The sequence below is a fragment of the Hylaeus anthracinus genome, unplaced genomic scaffold (assembly GCF_026225885.1).
Source record: "Hylaeus anthracinus isolate JK02 unplaced genomic scaffold, UHH_iyHylAnth1.0_haploid 0, whole genome shotgun sequence".
Taxonomy (NCBI): domain Eukaryota; kingdom Metazoa; phylum Arthropoda; class Insecta; order Hymenoptera; family Colletidae; genus Hylaeus; species Hylaeus anthracinus.
In genome coordinates, this window is record NW_026533254.1 from 16158655 (window position 1) to 16166576 (window position 7922).

A 7922-nucleotide genomic window follows, 5' to 3' on the forward strand; every position below is an offset into this window, starting at 1 on the left:
TATACATGTATTTGTTGAATTACATAGGTGTCATTTTGTTCCAAAACCGTTCCACCTTTTAAGGGATGTATACATGTTATTTGTTTTCAAGCATTTCGATATATCCAGACCCGCACCTACCAAAAATCGACACGGACTTTCCACGGACAACCCAATACGTTGATCGAAAGTTGAATTTTGTATTTGTAAATTCATCGGTGCCAAGGCTTTTTCGACAATTCGACAGCTTAATTTACGAGCAGTTGTAGCACTACGAGCGCTGTGCAATAATTCTCATCGAATCTGAAGAGAATTCTCATTGAACAGTTTCAATGAACATTGGGTTGCAGTATTATAGAATGACCAAGTATTCGTATAGGACTGAAAAATAATTTTTTATTTTGGTGGACCGAGAATTATTGACTATAGATTATGCTTTTATTCGTTTATTAGATTTATTTCATTGACTATGGCTGGGGGGGATCTGACAAATGGCTATGGTTACATAAGATTCTTCTGCGAACGTCAAATCGTGGCGTCGAGATTCTTCTTCCGGGAAACACGAGCTACGGGAGATTTTCCTTGAAAAGAAACGAAATTGTGGCTACGAAATCGAGCCGCGACTTTCTACGATTATACGCGCCACTGATTCATCGACGCTGAAAAACAGTTGACACGGTACAATCGACGAATCGAGTATGGTCGGTGTACCGACTATACTGAAAAAAATGATATTATTAAATTGCGCGGGTGCTTCGCAACTTTCCTACAGGTTGGATCATTAGGTTTCAGGATATAAAGATACAAAAAGAAAATATTCCGTTAATGTCATCTGGAGTCAACTGTGTGTCTGCGAGAAGCTCCGATGGTTTCCCTCTCGTACGCTTTCACCCTTTCTCCAAGAGGCATCCCTCCCGTCCTCGTAGCCAGACCTTCCCCTAGTCCACGAGTACCATCGAGCGTTCCAAAGTAAATCGCTCCGAAAGCTCGCGTCTCGGATCGAGCAGAGTAGCACCTACTCTTGGCAACACGTCGGACTACGTAGCATTGAGAGTTTCGATCGGGGCGCGCACGGCCGGCTCTCCTCCTTTCGAGGCTTCTTCGACGCGGCTTTAATTCCTATCGCGGCTTATCCGCGGCGGGGGATCGGCATTCGTCGCGGAACGATCGTCGATCGAACAGGAAACACGGGAGGTCGCGCGTTAGGGTTAGGTCTTTGGGCTTGGCTCTCTCTTTCTCTCTCTCTCCCTCCCTCTCGCAGATATCGTCGTCTCGTTTTCTTTCTGTTGGTCTCCGCGCGCGTGGAGCGGTGAGAGGTGCCACCGGCGTACAGGACGTCCTCGAGTTCTCGTTTTACGCGTCCTAGACGACCTCACCGTCGAAAATAACCATTTCGACGGTCGCTCGCTCACGGCGTGTCTCCTCCTCCTCCTCCTCCTCCTCCTCCTCCTCCTCCTCCCCCTTTCCGCGGACGCCGCGCCTCCTTCGCTGACCATTGTGCCTTTACTCGTTCGATCGCGTACTTGCGCAATCACGGAAGCGGCCGCGAGCTGTTCCGACCGAGGGCTTTCACGTTTCTGGTCGGTTTCTGCCGTGGAACCGTCCGAACGAAACGCACTCGCGGAACCTAGCGCGAGGGTCAATGCATCGGGCGCCACCGCTGTCGCAGTGACTGTTGCACGCGCGTGACGCGCTGCTGGAAACGTTTCACGTGCGTGCACGCCGGGCCGTGGTCGGGGAAGGAAGGGGGGGGCGGGGGGGGGGGGATAAACAGAACGTTTGAGAATTAGTAAATTCAGAGAAGAATTCAAAGCGGACGCTGGTGAATACCATGCACTGTTTAAGGATACGTAGAATATAGGACTTAGGGATTAATATATCGTAATTGGATATATGGGTGACAGTTACTTTTCACTGAAGATTTGAAGAAGTTAGTTTTCGAGGTGTCGAAGACAATAAACGGGAATAAAATACTCGAATCTCGGTGATATTACAAAAACAAATATCAAAATATTTGATTATGTATTGGGTTGTCCAGATAGTTTGTGGCAATTTTTGAGAAAAATTCAAGGGCATGATATTGTTTATCGAATTACACAGGTACCATTTTGTCCCGCAACTTTTCCATCTTCTAAGGGCCGGACTTTACAGACAACCTGATACATTCTATCGTTAAAGCAGATTCAGAAATCGACAGGACTAACAACGATAAGCAAAGCTTCTGCGATATTCTGTACCGCCTGTACCAACCAAACATCGGCACGGACTTTACAGACAATCTAATAGTTTCCAATAGTCTGTAAATAAAATTTAATCGCAGCAGAAATTTTCAAGAGTATTAGTCCGGCGGTCAACGTGTTAATATATCAGGATGTAAAGATACTCAACAGAAGGGTGCACCAGGAATTTCTGAAGGTATAAACGAAGCAAGTCCGAGACACGCGAGTGCCTCGGAATATCACGAACGTGTGCACGGGTTGACATCCTTCCTAACGATTTCACGGGCGAAATCATCGATACACCTCGGCATCCCATATTAAGACAGTTTCGACACCGCTCCGCAGCCGGTGGCTCGGTTCCACGTTAAACGAGGCACGATGCGAAACTTTCTAAGAACTTTCCATTCGCGTGCAACGGAAACCGCTCCGTGGTGTCAAATATATCGTGTAACGGGAACGAAAAGCGCGCATTCGCGTTTTGCAAAATTGCAGATCGCCTTGAACAGCCACGATGCAGAAGAGGCAACCAATGGCGTCATCTACGATATCGATGAATAGTTACACTCTGGATTATGGGATTCTATACTTTTCGTTTCGTTTGGGGAATTTTTGTAACAAGTACCGATTTCAATGATCGAATTGGCTACCGTCCGCGTAATAAACCATTAGGATCATCGATATTAGCGACGATATCTTTACGTAACCGAAGGACGAGTGATGTCACTTTCGCATCCTCACAATTACCACGAGACTTTATTCTCGCGATGCCACGGAGTGAGAGAGACTCTTCGATGCAAGAGTCTTCGATATAAGTTTAGCAAGACGAAACTTTCCAGTTATTGTTCGTTCTTTACTCGGGATAAAAAAGCGTCTCCGGACACGAGATATCGAAATCGATGTCCGATTGGAATTCATAAGATTCCGCGCGAAGGCCAAGAAAAGCTCGTTAAACATCAGCCTGAGACGCGCGTAAACAGGAAAACAGGTTTCGCGCATCGCTTTGTCGCAGTCACGTTTGTTAATCACGTTAATGTAATCCGATAAGCAACTGCCGGTACGCGCGCGATCAAAGGTCCTGTACCTACTTTGATCGAATTATCGTGTTAAAGTAAAGGGAAATCTCCGTATTAAGTTCCTCTCGAATAAAATTTCTGTTGCAAGAAATACGTCGCACCGAACTTTCGTGAACGTTTTCTGCTAAACGTCGAGTTACAGCAACCGAAACTTTTCATAAATGACGCATATATTGTTTAATAGAAAGAAAAAAAAAAAAAAAAAAAAAGGAATGTAAGAAGTGGTACGTTTGCCCTTTCTGGGTGTGTACGGCCCCTTTAACGCGAATGATTAAACGAAGGACAGAGAATGCAGAAGGAATGAAGCGACAAGCGTGTTGGCAATACGGCGTGCTACTTACTCGTCGACATAGCTCGTTTTGTTCAGGCAACGGGGCCTGAGCACAGCTCAAATAAAGGACATCTGAAACCAAAAAACGAAAGGGAAGATTGGTACAAGGCAAGCCCAAAAGAACAAAGGCGAGTGTCGTTACACGTCGCTCAGCTCCTGACTTTCACGGTCTTGCCAGACATTTCGCTCGTAATCGATTTAAGCGGTTTCACAATGTTCTTCTTATAAACGACGTTCCGAGGGTCGGGCGATTTGTCCACTTTTACAGATTTTACGAGTCAACGTAAGGTGGGAGTTCGTAAGGTGGGAGTTCGTGAGGTGAGAGTTTGTAAGATGGGATACTCTTTACGTGGACAATTAACGAGTATCTTAAACCAATAGTATTAGTCGAATATTAGTTGTGATATAATAAATTAGTAGGAAGTCGAGTCGTGTATATTTTTAACGTCGAAATTGAGTCCTGGAAGTATAGTCGACATTTAAGGATGAAATGTGAGAATCGATGCGTTCGAACGTAGGACAAAGGCATGACGTTCGGTAAAGAGTTCTGATGAACGGAAACAAGCGCCGATCAACGGTACGAGACCAGTTCGGATCAGTTACGCATAGTTCGAGGTGTGAACCACGTGTTATTTTTGTAAATTTACGTTATTATTATGTTTATGTGTTTATGAACCAGACCTTAAACACATGTTCAACTTGTTTAACCCTTTATTTACTGGCGGGACTTGTAAGTCTTGTCAATTTTCTCGTGGTACTGTATTAATTAAACTCTTTGAAACCTATCGTGACTTTCGAGTCCACAAGCTTTTTCGTCTTTTGGAAGCTGATTAGAAACAACTCTATAGGATGATACAAGACCGAGATGGACGCCTGGATTTTGAAAACTTTTGAGAAATTCTGCGAGACTAGTACAGAAGCAATTAATAGGTTCAGAATTCTAGCTATGTACGTATTGATATATTCTATTTTATTTCCGGACTATGTATTTATTCGAATAGTATTCAAATACTTGAATTCGAGCGTTCGGGGACCAATGTGATCAAGTATTCAAATGGAGGAGGAACGGCAAGCACTCCGGCGGACTGGTTTCGATTGTCAACCACTGGTGCCCACGATCGGAGAAGTGAAAATCGGCGCTAGAAGCTAAAGGCAGAACTTTCAAATCGCCATTCTACCCGGGCTCCGTATTTTCACTGGTTGCTTTTCACTCCGACCGCTGATTCACTTTCCTCCGGTGGGCGTTTACGTCGACTGTGTCAAAAAAAGTCATAACAAGCGTAGAAAGAGGCTCTCCGCAACGGACCTCGACCGATCGCGAAAGTCTGCCAATTTATTCCCAGCAAATTTCGTCTCTAACATAAATAAAACATCACGTGTAAAATACGTGTAAGTTACGTTACGGGTCCTCTCAGGCACTCGAGAGGTCAGGCCATATCCTAAGCTTCCTGTTTCGTTATTCCGCAGCGACAGACGTATATTTCGTAAATAGTGATCGAATACAGATAATTCGCTCGTATTTCGTAAAGATTAATTGAATACAAATAATTCCCTTATAAATCTGCCCTTGTCGATTTCACGTTTTTCTTGTATCTCTTGTTTCTCGTCTCGCCTCTGTTCACTTCGCTTCTTCCCTTAGTTTCTCGATTTAACCAACTCGACTCCTCGCGCGATCTATCGAGACGTTTCAATCCAACATCGATTGCCGACATGTCCATCGTGCATATATTCTCGGTACATTTATTTTTACAGTAAAATAAAAGGTTGAGTTACAGTATTCAGAAGCTTCTCACTAATATAATTGATTGTGCAACTCTTCACGGACCATTGTGTCCATTCACATTCCTCCCAGGACCACTAGGTCCTCGTATCTATTTCATCGATATGTTTCCTCGTCTAGATACTGTCACCCGAATACTGTTGTCCTGTGTGCCTGTGCTTAATTGCTAGTAGTTAATTGCTTTATTCAGACATCGATATGTTTATTGCATCTATCGACTCTACTAAGCATAGGCCACGTAACCTTTTTATCGGCGATTCTGCTATTCACCGGCGATAACTTCGTTACGATTGTTTGCTTGTTTGTACATTTTTGTTTGTCTCGGCATCTGTCAACTGTGGATGTTTACGATTGCTACGCTGTATTAATTTCATAATGGGCTGTGCCCGTATATATCGAAATAAATAAATAAATAAATATTCCAACAGTGCACGAATGTAGGGCACAAAAGTTCCCAATTCTTCAATGAGAGAGAGAGAGAGAGAGAGACTTCCTTCCCCTCCTCCGTTAAATTGTACCCATTGAATGAACAATACGAACGTATTCCACCAACGTCTGACCAAGTTACTTCAATTTTCGGTCCTATCGTTCTCGAGGGCAAAGGTTGAAGGAGGGAAACCACAAAGAGGGGGCGGTTGGACGGGCGGAGGGTACAAAGGGGTAGAGCACAGTGGCCAGGAGAGCTTCAAAGAAGAGACCTGAATACTGCGTGTGGTACCGGATGAAGAGAAGGCTCACGAAGGGAGGGGAGGGGTGGGGAGGGGAATAAAGGGAGGGGGGACGATTTGGACAGCGACGGCCCTGAGCCACTTGCCACAGTAGGTCAGCTCTCTTCACCTCACTTCGCCTCGTTTTTCGAGCCTCCATTATACCGAGCCGAGGATCCTCTCCATCGCTCTTCGACGAAACGACGATTCTTTTCGCCCCTCCGCCCCTCCTCGCGTTTCCCTCGCGCACGCACCTGCGTATAAAATATAATTGCTCTCGTTCAACGTTATCGCGCCCATTCCTCCCCACCCCGCGCGATACAGCGCTTTTAACGGGGTGGTACCAGATCGCGTTTTACCCTTTCTCGATCCTCGTCGCTCGGACACCCGAGCCGAGATCGCGATCGAATCTCGTCTGCCTTCGCCGCGTTCGCATAACTTCCTTTCGGTGCTTTCGAAACCGTTGCATACCGTTTACGTCTTCGGGTTTCTATCGTTTCGTTTCTTCTTTTCGTTCCTATGTTCGTTAATTTTTCAACGGGAAGTAACTAGTCTTGAAGACACACACGTTTTTCGACGAAATGCAGAAATCTTTTACGTGGAATTAAATTGTACAATGGACGAAAACAATTGTGATATGATTTCGTATACTGTGTACAAGAACTGACTAGAAAAGTTTGAAAAAGGTAATTTGATCAGTTGCGATAGGTTTAGTGTTAAAGATTCATTAAATAGTGCACCTCCACCTCTCTCTCTTCTTCTAAAATAATATTTTTGAAAATTCTAATCCGAAGTGCTCCCTGTCGAATGGATTTCTGTCACTCGCGGACCGTCTCGATAAATCAATCACGTAGCAGGTAAATCGAGAAAATCGGCCAGCGTCGTCGCGGCGCTTTCTATATGCGACAACGCGTGACTATCGGTCCACGTGTTCGCGTAATTGCGAACATAGTGTACGTGGAAAAGGCGACGGCGTCTTAATCGAGTTAGTTCCGTGGAACTGTCCGCACGTGTACGGGACAGTGAATACGGACAAAAGGTTGGATCGGCTGGCGCGCACGTGGAACGGAGGCTTCGCCTCCGGACCGAGAACATCCGTTTGCTATGAATATGGAAAACATTGCTTCCTGCTGGAACGCTCTCATAATTTGTAATAATTAAACGCCACCTTTGCGACCGACCTCTCCAGGGAGCTATAAATAATGACCCTCTGTACGGTGCTCGCGATGCGAGGGAAATCTGTTTTTTCGACCGTAAATTGCGTTTTCGAAATGGGATTGTTGTTAACCTTTTAGGTTAAGTAAAATTACGGAGTAATTGTTTTCCGGTGTTCAGGTATTGAGATTGGTTCAGGAGTACCATAACATTGTTTAGATATTTTCAGAAGACAAAAATCGATTTTTGATTTAATGTCGAAGTAGGCAGATTGCTCGCGAATCGATCGAATCTGTGGGTATTGTCGAACACGAGCCACGCAGCAGGGCTATTGGAGCAGAACCGCGACGAGATTCCTGTTCTATCGGCTCGTTAAACGTCGCTATTCTTGCGTGCACGAAACTGCAACCGCGATCGCTTCCAGTTTGTAGAACCGGTACGGCGTTGCTGCTGAGACACAGCTCCCTACGTTTTGAAATATATAGACACGGGGTGCCCAGGCTTTGGCATCACTAGGTTTTGGAATCTATAGGCTTTGGAATCTCTAGGCTTTGGAATCTCTAGGCCTTGAGATCTATAGGCTTTGGAATCTTTAGGCCTTGGGATCTATAGGTTTTGGAAACTCTGGGCGTTGAGATCTCTAGGCCTTGGGATCTCTAGGCTTTGGGATCTCTAGGT

The 7922-nt window shown here is 45.2% G+C and overlaps 1 protein-coding gene across 2 annotated transcripts in view; it reads right to left on the minus strand.

The window, feature by feature from the left end:
• Positions 1-7922, minus strand: part of LOC128890716 (origin recognition complex subunit 2) — a 77747-nt gene that overhangs the window by 16338 nt on the left and 53487 nt on the right. For both annotated transcript variants that reach the window (XR_008460662.1, XR_008460664.1), the window contains one exon: positions 3613-3674. The gene's annotated coding sequence lies outside the window, so the exon portion shown is untranslated. The remainder of the gene's footprint in view (positions 1-3612; positions 3675-7922) is intronic.